The following is a 15,712-nucleotide window of genomic DNA, read 5'->3' as shown; positions in this document are numbered from 1 at the left end:
CCATCCATTTTCTTCCACTTATCCAGACAGCAGGCTAAGCTGGATATACCAGATGTCTCTCTCCACAGCAACATTTTCCTGCTCCTCCTGGGGGGATCCCAAGGTATTCAGGGCAGATGGGACATGTAATCCCTGCAGCAACTTGTGATTCTACCCTGGGGTCTCCTTCCATTTGGGCATACCCAGAAAAATCTCCAGAGGAGGATGCCCAAGAGGCATCCTAATCCTGTGCCCGATCCACATCAACTGGGTTCTCTCAACATGAAGGAGCACACCAAGCTCCCTCCAGATGTCACAGCTCCTCACTCTGTCTCTCAGGGCATCCCAGACACCTCATCTTTCTCCATCACAGAGGTGACATTCCATGTCCCTAGCACCAGTCTTCAATGCCAGGAATCGGCACACCTAGGTCCCTGCCTTTGCCCGTCACCCAGCTTGCAAAACACCCAATCCTAACACCCATCCATGCGGGTGTTGAGCCCACAAGACAGCAGCTTCATGTTATTGTTTTGGGCTGAGCCCAACTCAGCTCCATGATTCAAGACCCGGCCACCAGACACTCGCTGGCAAGTGCCTCTCCCAGCCAGACCTGGGAGGCCACAGGTTCCCATGTTTTGGGGCGAGGTGCTGCAGCTCTGTCAGTGCTGTTCCATTAGGATTTTGACAATAGCTCTTAGTCAGGCCCCTCCACTGGGACCAAAAACTGCTCCATCATTCTACTATAGGACAAAAACTCCACAGGAAACCTTTAAGGTGACACATTAGCACTTATATGGTGCCTGGTGAATTTAAGGATTATACAAATTCAAAAAGTCTATATCTACAGTATATGTAGCCTTACAACATGTATACTGTCTGTATATAGCATATTTTTATTCCTTTATTCATACAGGGAAGTTTCACTGAGAACCTTGCTCAAACTCAAACAGCTGCATGCATTTACATCTTGAAGCTGCCTGTACAACCCTGGCCTGACCTGTTGGGAGGGAGGGGGTAGGTGCTGCTCTGTCACTTCTTTGTCCACATTTAGCCTTTCAGCCTGCTTCTCTAGCAAGTGTGTGCCTTTAAAGGGAACCAATAAATGGTGGATTAATAGTTTTGCATGTTTTGGGGGCACCTTTGACCTCAGTATTTCTTGACTACAGCCCTGGTCAAAACAGACTGATGTTTTCAGTAGTGTAAGATGTCAACATTTTGTCTAGAGAGACATTGATTGCTTTAGTTTTTGGGTTTAATTGTAGCCTCATCTGATGAGCATTCACAAATGACTCATACCAGAATACTTATTTTAGTAAAATAAGGTTGTGGCTAGGTTTTCTATTTATTGGCAAAGATACCAAAACGTGGCTTTTAACCCATTTAATCCTTCATTCTAGAGTGATCTACTGTGCTCTTATTCTTTTTCTTATATCCTGAGCAAACCTCTTCAGCAAACTGACCACACCTGTGAATAAACATGCTCAGGAATATTCTGCTTCAGACAAAGATTTGTCATTTTGATTGCATGAAGTCGTTCCCCCAACAGCAGCTCCCTTGTATTTTCCATCATCACTCCCATGGCTGAACGGACACACTTACCAGAGCAATTTTCCCCATTTGCATTGAGCGTTTCAGTCATTTATTCAGCTGGCTTGTTACTCAGGCAATTTTTTGTAAGTGCCCTGGGTCAAGGGCACCAAGGCATTATCCCAGGAAGTAGATCTGACAAGCAATCCTGCATGTGGAGAGCCATCATATCATGCAGTTGCAACCCACAGAGTGAATGGACACGCTCCTTTACTTTGATCCAGATAAATATTAAGAATTGAAGATTAAATGTAATTTTTTGCTTCAGAGCTTAATGAAGCTTAAATAACCCACAGTTATTTGTACCTAAGGCTGCTGGTTTTGTGTCCTTTCCCACAAAACTTTCACAAAACTTATAATGTCTGACAGCCTGACCTGAATATTTGAACCTGCTTACATTTGTACAGTTCCAAAAGAGGTCCCACTCTAGTCTTTAAAAGTGTACTCCAGCTATGAAGCACTGCACTTTAATTAGGGTTGGGGGGCTCGTCAGTGAAAGAAAAAATCACCAGCTGTATCCTTTGGAAGACGCATTTCTCGTCACATTTGATGAAGCCTCTGAAATGGGACAGCCTAGTCGCGCCGGTGTGGCGCAATCAGTTTGCCTTCAAATGCAACCCTCAAATGATGTGGCCCCTGAATCCCCTACACTTCCCATAATGCAACTCCCTAGTTGGTCCTTGAAACTTCACCCCCCCTGTTTGTAACACAGCTTCTCTCTCACAAGTTGAAGTCTCTAAGCCCAGTCTGATGGCAACATCCTGATGACATTATCAGGAGTTATTTTCTCAAAGGTTTTACATAACTCTGTGACATATAAACTGCTCTTTGTGTGCAAAACTTGTGGAGTTGCAAGTTTCACAGTACACAATTTCATGTGTGCATCTGTGTGTATGTGTGCACTAAATGGACATGTGTGAATTCAGTTAGCACCATTTCTCCTCTCCCAGACACCCCTGAGATGCTGGTGTTGACTGGATATTTTCACATCTGCAGCCCTGTCAGCTGCCTGCAAACAACCTGGCTCCTGTCTGATGGACACTCAGAGAGTCCTCCTGTAACCAAATCTGTTAGTCTTGGCTTTCTGTGGCAGAGCTGAGCAGTGATATAAAGGCTATGTAGTTTAGAATTATTACAATGGTTTAAGGCGTGCTTGATTTGTCTGCCTGGACACTCCAGCAGTCTCAGAAGTGGCCCTTTCTCTTACAAGATCTGGAAATCCAGCATTCCTCATGTCTTACAAAATTGAAAAAATTCCAAATGTATTTGAGCAATGATTTCGTCTGTGTCTGTTTCCCACTAGTCTCTCTGAGGTCAGTGTAAAACCTGGACAGATATCCCCGCTTACTGGAAAAATACTTATCTGCGGTACCATCTCTAAAGACACTGTTCACTGCGGGTCAATTATATAATGTTATATGTCATACAATTTGTCCCTGGATATTTGTCCCTCCAGACAACAGAGCGGTTAAGATAAGTCTGAACTGACTCCTGGCACCATGTCACGTGTGTGTGTGTGTGTGTGTGTGTCCACATTTCACCATCTCTAATTCACTGGCTGAGTTTTGGGGGTCAGGCTAAAACACTCAGGTTAAAGTTACTGACTGAGTATCATTATCTGACAAAAACCTAACTCCCCCATGATATACTATCTGCTCTGGATTATAGATTTGACCTCCCCCCAGTTTTGCCAAATTGAAAAGATTAATCGAGGCCTCCTTCTTGGTTTTCTCCCAGGGGCTGAATCACTGGCTTCCTCTGGATAATGTCATCCTGGCTTTGACAGGCCAAGCCGCCATGCTACTGAACAGCTCCACTCTGTCTGTCCGCTCATGAAAGACACACACACACACACACACACACACATGCCATCTTAAAACTTTGACACTTACAGTAGCTGACACATTTATATCTGCCGAGAAAGTGAAATCACTCTGTGATAAATGCTGAAGCTACCAAGTATCTTTAAATTTTGAAAGTCACGTTATGGAGAATATTATCTGCTCTGGATTATTAAGAACAAGGAAGAGTTCAAATCAGCAACATGCAGTGCTAACAGCTTTGGAGAGTGTTTCTGACTAATAGCATGAAGGCATTTAAGGAATGCCAAACAATGCAGGTAGCAGTGCTGTTTCAACTTTCATTTTGTCACCATATAAACACAGTGTTGGTGCAGGCAACTTGTAAAATCAACATCTAAAACTGGTTTCCGGGAAGGTTTTACTTTTTCAATTACATTAATGACATGAAAATCATGCAAGTCAGCACTGCTCTCTGCACCTTTTTTTTAATGTTCTGCTTGGACTGCTAATTTGCTGTCATATTTATGGAGACAAAATGCAAATGTATGGTAAGCAAATGAAACAGCATCCTCATCATTAACCTGCAGAAATTAAAGGCTGTCTTTTAGCTAAATGCCTTCGTTAAAGGGTTCCTCCAATCAGCAACAACATTGTGCTTTAGGGTTAAACCAAAATACTTCCTTAAGGTTAGAGGACCTTTCTTGTCAGTATTATGCATGCAGTTGAGGTTGTGGAGTGGTCATGGATAAAAGAAACAATGTTGACTGTCAGTTTCATGTGGGAAACAAACAGTAGTTTCCTGTGTGAAAATCATCCACCAACGTTCCTCCTTCTAATGAGGACTTTGTCGCTCTATAGTAGTAGAGTACATCATGTAACTTCCTCCTTTACTCCTGTCATAATTACTAGAGGCTGCTCACCAATAAACACAACCGTGGGTCTTAATCAATGGCAATCACAGACAACCTATGGGATCATTTTTTACAGGCCAGTCTCTGGCATTTAGTCCCTTGTATGAAAGCTGCTCCGAAAAAGCTAGATCCTACATTTCCCACAATGCAATAAAATCTTCCCGCAGAGCCACAGAAGGTGTTATAGACATTGGGCGGCTGCGGTTCAGGAGGCAGAGCAGGTCATCCTCCAGTCTGCATGTTGAAGTGTCTTTGGGCAAGATGCTGAACCCGAAGTTGCCCCTGATGGCTGTTCCATCGGTGTCTGGATGTGATGTATGAATGTGTGTGTGAATGGGTGAAGGCTTGTAGTGTAAAGGGCTTTGATTGGTCGATAAGGCAAGAACAGCACCATATAAGTGCAGTGCAGTCCGTGTACAACTATTATCACAGGCTGTGGACTAGTCCTCACGACATGTAAAAGGGAACTCCAGGTGTGAAAGTGTTGAAATTACCCTTTAACCTTTTCTGTAAAAAAGATTTCTGTTGCTAATTTAAGTTGTTGTGGCTTTTTGTTAAAGTAAATTATGAAGTCATTATCTTCATCTGTTGACAGAAAACACTGCTCTGGTTATGCCTTGGTGACCTGCCAGGCTCTAAACATATTTCTTCACGGCCTGAACATGTTTCCTGACAGACGTCAGTCAGAGTTACACTCAGCCAGGCATACTTTCCACCGTGTGAACCATTTTGCAGTTCATGGGTACAAACAACGGATCGTGAAGAGTTCAGTTCAGGCCATCCAATTCACTTCAGCAACACTCAGTCCTGTTTACTGACCTTTAGCAAACAAATTTCTTGCTGAGGTATTATCTCAAATGCTCAACATTGCAGCAGGGTTTGTTTCATTCTCAAACACATGGAATTAGTATTGATGTCCACGTTTGAGCCCAGGTCAAAGTGGATGCCCAGAATTTGCAATTAATGAAGGATTATGGGCTGCGAGGAGATCAAAACACAGCCAGTCATACTGTTTCTTCATATTTCAGAGGATTAAATGCTTAGCAGCTGGGGCAGCAAGACCTTCACATTATGTTTGGGAAACGTATTTCCGAGGCCAACAGGAAATCTGTAGTGTGTTTCTGCTTGTAGACGCACTAATTGCACAATAGCTGGGGTAGGATTTGTGGTAACTACTTGACGAACAGGTTATGATATTACTTTTCAGAAATGTATTGCACAGCTGCAGCTGCCCTTTACCTGCACAGGAGCAACATGTCATTGGCTGCTGGATTATTTATTGGTGGCAATAAAAACATGAACAGGGTAATTCATCATTAATGAAGTGGCAATGGGGCTTGTAACAGTGTGGTCTGATTTTGATTGTGCTCACATCTTCTTCAACACACACAGAGGCGCGCACACGCACACTCACACTCACACTCACACGCACACACACATACACACGCACACACACAGGGAGAGGCTGAGTGCGGTAGCTTTAAGAGGGGGGCGTGGTGCTGCTGTTTTGACCGACATGTCAGTTCCCTCACTCTCCACTATCATTCAGCTGAATGAGCAGGCTCGTACGGTCGGCAGCGCGGGGCAGCGGCTCTCTGTTTGTCCAGCCCTCACTCACTGATTTTCCGCCTCGCATTCGCCTGGTGACAGCGGCAAGGGATTATTACTAACGCACACTGACCGTTTCTCCGCGGCGAAGCTGGAAGGTAAGTTGACAGCTGGTTCGCACATCGAGCTGAAGTGAGCGGCACCACTGATGGTGCTCACCCCGGCTTCCCCCTCAGCAGCCGTGGATGCAGAGGGAGCCGTCGGCTGGACGTCGCCAGGTTGAGGTCTGGATGTAGAGGAGAGGGGAGTGATGGAAGGACCGGCGGGGTCAGCCGCGTTGGCTGACTGTCCATTTTAAAATAAGGTTTAACCACCGCTCCTACGGTTTAAGACGAAAATATGATTTGTGTGGCTGGTGTTTTTTTTTTTTTTTTTAATTTTCTTTACTCCTCAACCTGCCAATTTAGACCCAGCAGCTGATTTAAAGCCTGACAGTCCGCTGACGGCATCGATATGAACGGGGAAATGATGAATGACTTAATATCGCCTGAAACAGACACGTAATTGACCGCCGTCAGACGCGCACTGGGTCATTTCTGTGCGGTTTGCGCATGTCAGCGCGCCTGCATCTGGCAGGTTGTCCTTGCAGATGAGGTGACAGTGATGTTAGGCTGTCATTTATCAGTTAGTGGCACCAACATGTTTTTCTACCGCTGGACCGCGTTCGCATGGTGCGCAGTGCCTTTGACCTGGACGTCGGGCGGCTGCGCTGCCGCTGGGCTGAGCGGGGAGACGTGAGTTCCTGCGGCCGTCCAAAGAGGGCGCTGCGCCGCCTCCACTGCTCTGTCATACCGCAAAAAAAGAAAAAAAAAAGTAAAGACAGTCTGTTCATTACAAGGCTTGTTGTGTAGTCTTACCAGTAAGTCTTGTGCAAATCAAGTGAAAGGTTTGTAGTCTTAGTGAGCTACTCCTGCTTCTTCTCCAGAAGAAAATGGAATGTCAATGTGTTGAACTAGAAGTTTGAAGAAAAAAAAAAAAGTACTAAATCTAAATTTATTTGTTAAATGGAATTATATCACCTCCATGGAAGATATTTTAATGTTTGCACCAATAACAGTGATAATAAATGATAAAGAAATATATAACTGTGACTGTTAGGATCAGTATCAGATTAAATAACTTGCTTCTTGCAGAGGGCAGATATTCCTATTCTCCTGAGCTAAATTTGGCCAGAGGAACTTTTCAGGTTGTGTTTTACACGCAGACATCAGCGTGTCAAAATATTCTCTGTGTAACACAAAACACATGTGTCTTCACAACGTGGCTGTGTAGATATCAGAGAGGAATCTGCACAGTGCCGTTTGCTGCCGGCTGAGTCTCACACCGGTTTCTAAATTGTTTCATTCCAAATAAAAACACATTGTTCTGCAGTTGTTTTTTTTTCAAATCAGGAGAATTAAGGTAAATGCTTGTACTCTTGAGGGCATCCGTACCTCTTAAAACCCACGCTGCCAGTCAGTTTATGGGATGGGAAGGCATCAAGAGCTATTTAATCTCACTGAACATCTGGCAGTGATGCAGCGTTGGGTCCTCTTGGCCAGTTGTTGAGGCTTTACAAGCGCAGCACCATGCTAAACACAAAATCATCCCCTCCTCCTCACCCACACAGCTTTGCTTAAGGAGTACTTAGCATCTGCTACATTCCTCCTACTGGATCAAGCCTTGTGCTGCTTGGGAGCATCAAGTAAAGCCACAGTGATTCTTAACTGTTTGGCAGCAGTTCAGAGAAATAAGAAAAATAGAGAAAAAATAAAAATAAAACTAATGATTATGGGTGAAAGGATTGGGGTGGATTATGACATAGAAATGACATTTTAATCATGCTAACCCATTGGGAGTAAGTGGTTTGCAGGATTTGTCCATGTAAGGCTGCTGGAGGAATTTTTAACAATGTGTAATGCACATACTTTACATGCATCAATAGGCTGCCCACTGAACCCCTGACTTGTGTTAATGGATGTCAGCAATGGATGGATTTATTGAAAAGTCCTGCACTATAGCCGGCTGTATATCTCTAAGCAGAGCTGAAGTCCACTGAGCTTTTAATACGCTTTAAGCTTTTTCACAGACTCAGCTTCGTGCATGTAAAATCATAAATATAAAACAGGGATATTTGTCTGTTTACTCTCAAGTCTGACCAGAGCAGCTGTTCCAGCAATTTGGCCGGAGTATTTTTAGGTCCACTGTTTTGATTATAGTGCATAATCCAGCTACCTGTGTGTTTTCAGAGGGGAGTGAGGGAAGAAAAATAGGTTTGATATCCAAAAGTAACAAGGCCACTGGGCTGAGGTGTTCTGCCTCTGGCTGTGACCCTGCTGACTGAGTGGAAGGTACAGGACTTTTGCTTGTGCGCGTGTTGTATGTGTCTGTGGGCAGAAGGATGACTGGAAGCCTTGCTCAGCTCAGGGTGGCTGCATGTGTGTTACCAGGTATCAGAGTGCCCAGTCTAAGCTCCTCTGCCATAGGGGGGGAGTGCCAGTAGGGAAAAGACAGGGCCATTGTTCCCAACCAGCCACTGAGGTGGAGGTTTACTCACTTCCACCAAGGCCAGGTGTTTTGGTTGGCAGTTGCTCCTGCCTGCTGGGGCAGTAAGGTGAGAATCTGGTGTGGCGGGCAGGATGAGGCAGGAGCTGAGGCAGGCTGGAGGCTTGTGCCTGCTGCAGGGAGGCTGCATCTTCCGTGCAGCGCTTATTGTAAATGCATATCTGCAGCCAATTCACTGGTTCCTTGTATGATTTGGTAAAGGCAGTCTGATCTTAGATATGCATAGTATGTGTTCTAAACGTGACTTTTATAGGACAATATGCAGTAGATACTGATCATCACTTGCACCCTTGCAGTTCACCTCGTAACATTCCAAGACAATGGCTTTGTCCCAGTCTCGCCTGATAAAACTTGGTCAGTTTGCCAGCTGCAGGCTCTTCTTTTTCCTCCTTACTCTTAACTCATCACTAACACACTGAGTGGCCACAGCACATGCATACTCCCTCCTGGCTGCAGCCCACTCCCCTCTTTGTGCGGTGGATAGGCAGGCAGCATGCTGGCTTACTGTATCTGTTCAGAGTTTCTGGCGCAGAGTGAAGCAGAGTGAAGGCGCCTGGGTGTAATTAGCTGTGTGGAGTGTTTAATTCTATACCAGGCACAGTGTTGCCTCAGTCCTCAGTCACAAGTGGTCATCCCACCTCTCGCACTTTACTAGCACTTTCATTTCTGAGTGCATGTCAAAAAAAAAGTCAAACTGATGTGGTTACACATTTTCTTTTGCAGCAGGAGGCATCTGTATTTTTACACCCTGAATTAGACTTGCATATGCAGTGTCAAATCTCTGAAAAGAAGGGTGCTTCTTCAAATGGGCCTCATGTTGTGTGTGTGAATGAATAGTACATTTACTGCTAGCTGTCAGACTTTAAAATCTACCGTGAGGCACAAATTGTACATGTGCACAGAAGCACCCTCAAAACTAGGAGAGTTAAGGGCACATCCAGCGCTCACTGTGAGAGAACTGAGATCATAATCCTGTTTATATATTTAAATAACTTGCACTGCTTTTTGGTAGATTAGATTAAAAAAATTAAAGGTTTAAGTTTTGGAAGTTTAACTAGATAAATGCACAAAGGTCATATGGTTGATTTTATGGGGACGCTACATTAAATACCGGAGATTTAGATAGACGATCTTGTCTCAAAATAAAAAGATAGACGATGACAGATTCTTCAGTGTTTCTTTTACTTGAAGGGATGGCCTGAGTTCAGCTTTTGCTCAGCTTTTTTTTGTAGCCCAGTCCTGGCCACAGGGGATCAGTGTGCAGGACCTGCAACAGGCTCTGGTCTGTTTCTCCCATACAGAAAGTGAGGCTGTTCTCTGCTCTAAGGAACTTGAATTGGAGAGGAACTGCAGCGTAGCAGGAATGCCCGGGTATGCTAGAAATCATTTGCATCAGATCAGCATGGCCTTTACCCATGAAGCTGTCTATGATATGATCTTAATGAACATGTGCCGGCACCTCATCCCAGTAATCTGAATATCTCCCAGGTTTACCTGCTTTGTGTAGTGTAGTGTGGGCAGCATGTTAGCAAAGCAGTAGCGGCAGCTTTAATGCTGCTTGTGTCTGCACAGGATGTGCTCAGAGTTGTAGGTCACCTGTGTTTTGGAAGTGCTCTGAGCCCAGTATGCACTGTAATCACTGTACCATGGAAAGGAAAAAGACTTGGAGTGTAAATTAAGCCTCTTGATGCGATTGCACGTGTATAAAAATGTGACAATAAAAATCAAAAATAGAGATTGTAAAAAATAGATCAAAATGATATCTGCTGTGTCAGTGACAAGCGTGAGATGAACGCACCGCTAGCCTTGTGATTGTGCAGCTACTATGAATCTATTTGCCCTAATTGACTGGAAAAAACAACATCACTGGTTCATGTGTCACACCTCTTCCTTGAAGGAGGAAACTTCCTTTTCCAATGGGATCTATAAAACAAAACAGTGCAGGACACTTTGCATTCTTCCACCACCCCTCCTTTTCCCTCCTCCTCAAATGTGTCCCCATAGTCTTATTTCCTCTCAGTCTCACCACACATGCCCACTCCCTCCCAAAAAAAGGTGTTATGCAATCATGTGGTTAATTAAAATCAAATAAACCCCAGAAACTTTATTATAGAATAGACACCTCAAGTCCTGTCCTCGCAGTTCTGCACAGTGTATCATTGTCAGCTGGGCTTTTGTGTGCTCATGCCACTGTAGTGTTGTTGGAAACAGTAGCTTGGTGCCTTGACTACCTGATTAGACTTGCATGTTTCCATCACTGGTATAAATTAGGAGGCCATTTGAGACTCTGTTTCACCATGCATTGTGGCCACAGTAAAGGTGGTATTTTGTGTTAAGTGCACAGGATGGATGGTTGATTGACTTTTCACTCATATCAGGGCTAAACACAGGGAGCTGATACTCACATAAGATTACCTCTTTAATGTCTTGAGGAGTTATTTCCCCATTACTGGGAGTGATTTAACATGGGGGGGGGGGGGGTAATACAGGTTCAGAGTATACTAATATGTCTTCACTTCCTTCCCCCACCTCTCCCTGCTTGTTCCCAATCTTGATTCCTTTTACCCTCTTACCCCCCCCCCCCCCCCCCCCCCCCCCCACCCACACACACACACACACACACACACACACACACACACACACACACACACACACACACACGCAAACCTAACTCAATGCAACGGTTGTTTCGGTCCCCTGTCTCCATGTAGTCACAGGCAATTAGCTCCCGTCAAAATAGGCTGCAGGATGGAGGGTTGAGACTCGGGCTACCAAACCCCTTACTCGCAGAACTCGGGACCTGTGCGCGTGCTACCTCGCTGAGCACAAAGCAGCTCTTTCACTTGGGATCCGGAGCACATGTGGAATCGTTTATCAAATCTCCAGTGCGTCTCCCTGTATTCTCTCGCCTGCGTGTTTCCCCTCACCTCTGCTTCTCGCACTCACTTTACCTCTGACTTGATGTTGAAAAGCTGAACCTGGAGCTGTTCCTCCGTTGGTCCTCACTCCATGGTACTACTGTATTTAAACCATAAATACACCTTGAGGTCATTTAAGTACCCACAGAAATTTCTTTCAATTTCTTGTATGCTCTGATTGGATCTTGTGACCTGTTTTTGCCACCGATTGGATGCCCTAGACTCATCCATGTAGGTAGATCATTTCATAGTGATACCTGTATTCACACTGGGCCAGTTGAGTTTACGATTAATTCACTGATACTTTCAGCACGGGAGTGTTAGCATTCATTGCAATTGCTGCTTTGTGGAACAATTTCAGTGAAGGTTATGTGACCTTAATTCAAGGGCTGAATTTACTAGCGTTTGCTTGCCTTTCCTTGAATGAATTAGTGTCCACACAAATTACAGGAACGCTATTTTAACAGTAACACAATGCCAGCGTGACATCATCTCCAAGGATTGGCCTCTAAACTGCACAGCTGGGTGTAGATAACGCAGCAGCTTGGATGTTTATTTTTTCCCCTTCTGCATTCCAGCTTCTTATTTATAATGGCTATGATATCCAGCTCCGGGGGTTACTTCTATAAAAGGAAGTTTGAAGACTTTTGCCGACCCACTCGAAAAGGAGGCTTGCATGCCACATTTTCTCAAGATGTAACCTTTAGATTTCCAGTAGAAGGACATCAATCACACAGCGAAAGAGTGTGTGAGCTTGGCTTGGGTCAAAGACAGTGGGATACATGATTGAATACTTGACTGCAGACATTGCAGAATCCAAACACAAAGCCGTCAGCTGTTGGGTTCTGCTTTTGTATCAACCAGGTGTATCCTCAAAGGATTAATGTGAATTTTCTTGGTTTTTCTCCTTTTTGAAATCGTCAGAACTGCACTAAGGAATTGGGAAAAGTAGCTGATTTGTTCAGAATAGACGTCTCACTCCTGTGGTCAAAGGTGATCTTTGACCTGTGGCCTTATTCAACTGCCTGGCTGGCCCTCTAGGAAATTGATTTGTTTACAAAGACTTTGTCATTGTGTGCTTTAGATTCAATTATCTTGACATGCTGGGTTGGGTACTTAATGGCATTCAATATCCACATCCACATTCATGTGGCTTTGTTTTGACGAAGTTCACCCAGTTCCTCTTTGAGAATTTCCTTTGCTTACAAACAGAGTAGAATTGGTCCCTATTGCCATACTGATGACAAATCACTTGACCTGGATTGTCAGCCCTTGAGTTTTCATCTTGCATTGTTGGTTTCCCAGGATCAAATCCTCCATAAATCAGCCTATACTCCTCAACACCAACAATCCAGATGTCCTCAGTGGCCTGACACCCGGTTTAATGCCTGACAGATGGGATTTGTAGTGGTGGATTCTGCTGAAAACAGATTACCTTAATGAGGTCATTTACCAATGAACTGTGCGGGTCTGGCCAACTGATGTGGTGGAGACCTATAACGGCCTTCTGGGTTTCTAAAATGTGCTTAAGGTTACCTGCAGGTTAAACATGCTTGGAGGAATGTTGAGTCCTCGTCTGGACCACTTCACAGAACAGTGTTTGTCTATAGAGTATGTTCACCGTGAGGGGCCTCTTCACAAGAGATATGGTATAGCACATATTTCTTTAGGCTGTGTTATTGTAACTATCAAATCGTCCTCCTCTTTCCCTCCCTCCCTCTGTCTCCATCGTGGACAAGGGTCCTTTTCGCTGCCCTGTGTGGCTCTGTTTGTGTGTTTGATTGTGGGAAAATTTCTCAACTGTCCGTGAGAGTCCCCCGCTCTCTGGACTGCCTTTTCCCTTGGGCTCCTCCAGGCTCAGAGAGGCTGATCCCCACCACTGCTCTGGAGCCCCTCTCCTCCCAGCAACCTCTAGTGGTAGCAGAATTTCTCTGCCCCGTCTGTCAGTCCCAAACAACTTGTCTAAGCTGTTCGTATGAGCGGGCCCCTTCCCTGATATTTAGGCTCAACAACACAGTTGATCTTTTCAGGGGGAGGAGATCATTCAGGTTTTTCGCACACTGGTTAAGAAGCCCGGCAAAAAGCACTCCCCACTCACTTCAGATGGGGGCTGAGATCGAGACATGGATCTTGATGTGACAGACTTTTGAGAGTGAGCCACACTGTTGTGGGTTTACGTTGGCTGCCTTTGCAGAATGTGCTCTGGCTCCAAAGCTGGATATTGAACCTGTGATAGGTAAGGTTTATAGCTTTGAGTTTGCAGTTTTGCTAATGAGACCTGGTTCAAGAACAAAAAAAAAAAAAAAAAAAAAAAAATATATATATATATATATATATATATATATATATATATATATATATAATATGTCATTTGGCTGAGTAAGTTATCTCATTAAACAAAGCTTGTGGCGTGAAATGTCAGTTTTCTTTTTAATACCTTCAGTTGCCATTGGCATTGATTTGCTTCCATTTTCACATTGAGTCCTGTTTTATTTTCCATGGGATTCCCCTGAAGTACAGGTTCTGTGTCATTCCCACAGTACAGTCAAAAGTACAGTGTGTGAAACCACTGTACTGTTGACTGCACTGCTGACTCAGACTTTAAACTCCACACTGGTTCACTTGTGTTCGACTCTTTGCTGACCAACAAATAAATAGTCATTCTTTACTAAAGATAAGACAGGCTGTCAGAAAACAAGCCTTCTGCCTCCACCCTCGATTTCAGAGGTGTGATGGATGTGTTCAGTATTCAGACTTCTTTAGTTTTTGCACAATTTATTTAATTTTAATTTTAAAGGCCCATCAATCTACACTTTAATAATCCTTGATGAAAAAGTGCATTTATAAAAATCAAAAACTTTGCTGTGGTCAGGTGCATCCTCTTTGCTTTGATTATCCTTGAGATGTGTCTAGAAATTGATTAGAGTCTACCTGTGGATCACTGAAACCATTGGGCATAGTTTAGAAAGGTACACACATGTAAATAAGTTCCCACAATTCACACTGCAGGAAAAACAACACAAGTCATGAAGGCACTGTGATAAAATGATTTTGAGGCAAAGATCAGGACGAGGGTATAAAAACATTTGCAAAGCTTTGAGTGTTCCCAGGAGCACAGCTCAATGATGTGGAAGAAGTTTGAAATCACCAGGACTTTTTTTAGAGTTGTCTGTTTGTCCAAAGTGAGTGACAAGGAAGGGCCTGGATCAGGGAGGTGACCAAGACTCAGAGCCTCAGAAGTCCTCTGCAGAGATCAGAGAACTTGCTGGACGGAAAGACCATTTCAGCAGAACTCCGTCAATCTGTAGGCCTGTAGGGTGGAGCGGTAGATGGAATCCACTTTGAGTAAAAGGCATATGACAGCCCAGTTGGACTTCTGGCATATAAAGGACTCTGAGATTATGAGGGATAAGATTCTCTGGTCTGATGAGATAAAAACTGAACTCTTTGGGCAGAACCAGGCTCCAGTGGTGGCGGCATCATGTAATGGAGGTACTTCTCAGCAGAGTCAACAGAATTGAGGGAAGGATGAATGTAGCAAAATACAGAGCATGCAAGCTGAGACTGGAGCGATGGTTCATTTTTTGGCACGACAATGAGCTGAAGAATAAAACAGACTCACAGACGCTTCCCATCCAATATGATGCCGTTTGAGAGTATCTGCCAGGAAGAATGGCATAAACTTTACTTCCCAAACCAAGGTGTGCAAAGCTTTTAGAGACTTACCCAGGAAGACTTGAAGCCAGAGGGGTTTCTATAAAGTATTGAATGAAGGATCTGAATACTTTTGTAAATGAGAGATTTAAAATGAAATGTACTACAGAGTATTCACCAGTAATCACTATTAGATATTCTGTCTATCCATCTACTGTATCTTCAGGGTTTGGAAGCCAAACTGTTTCACCTGAAGAACAAAAAATGGGTTAAACATATAATACATACATACAAAACCTCCCAAGTGATCCTGCTCTGATTAAAACCAAAGGCTATTACCAAACAGCAAAACATTTTATAAGCTCAACACCATCATAATTCTTGCTAAGACTTTTGGATTGCTAAATTTGGCATCTGTAGCTTCTCACGCATTTCTTTGCAATCATGTCATGACTTTATGGTTGCTATTCAGAGCTCATAAGTAGAATAGAAAGCTGTGACAGGCACTTTTACTGTGTTCTTCAGGCTCGCTCCCAGGCTCTAATACATCATCTGAGCTAACTGCCATCTCATTGTGTTTGAGCTTTGAGATGGATGAGTGAGTGCAGTTAAGGATCCAGGAACAATGACAAATGGTTTTGTCTTTTTGCTATCAAGTAACTAAACAGACAAACACCAGCTGAACAGTGGACCTGAGCCATAGATCCTT

The 15,712-nt window shown here is 43.9% G+C and overlaps 1 protein-coding gene across 2 annotated transcripts in view; it reads left to right on the top strand.

Moving 5' to 3' along the window:
- Window positions 1-5,816: 5,816 nt before the first annotated feature.
- The window catches only part of daam2 (dishevelled associated activator of morphogenesis 2), a 95,316-nt gene continuing 85,420 nt past the window's right edge, over window positions 5,817-15,712 (top strand). Inside the window, exon 1 of one of the 2 annotated variants that reach the window (XM_071471109.1) lies at window positions 5,817-5,985. The gene's annotated coding sequence lies outside the window, so the exon portion shown is untranslated. The remainder of the gene's footprint in view (window positions 5,986-15,712) is intronic. The other variant, XM_071471111.1, reaches the window with a different exon arrangement.

This window comes from Trachinotus anak, unplaced genomic scaffold (assembly GCF_046630095.1).
Source record: "Trachinotus anak isolate AG129_WGS33_773 ecotype Australia unplaced genomic scaffold, CSIRO_AGI_Tana_v1 ptg000033l, whole genome shotgun sequence".
NCBI lineage: Eukaryota > Metazoa > Chordata > Actinopteri > Carangiformes > Carangidae > Trachinotus > Trachinotus anak.
This window is presented reverse-complemented; position numbering and strand designations above follow the sequence as displayed.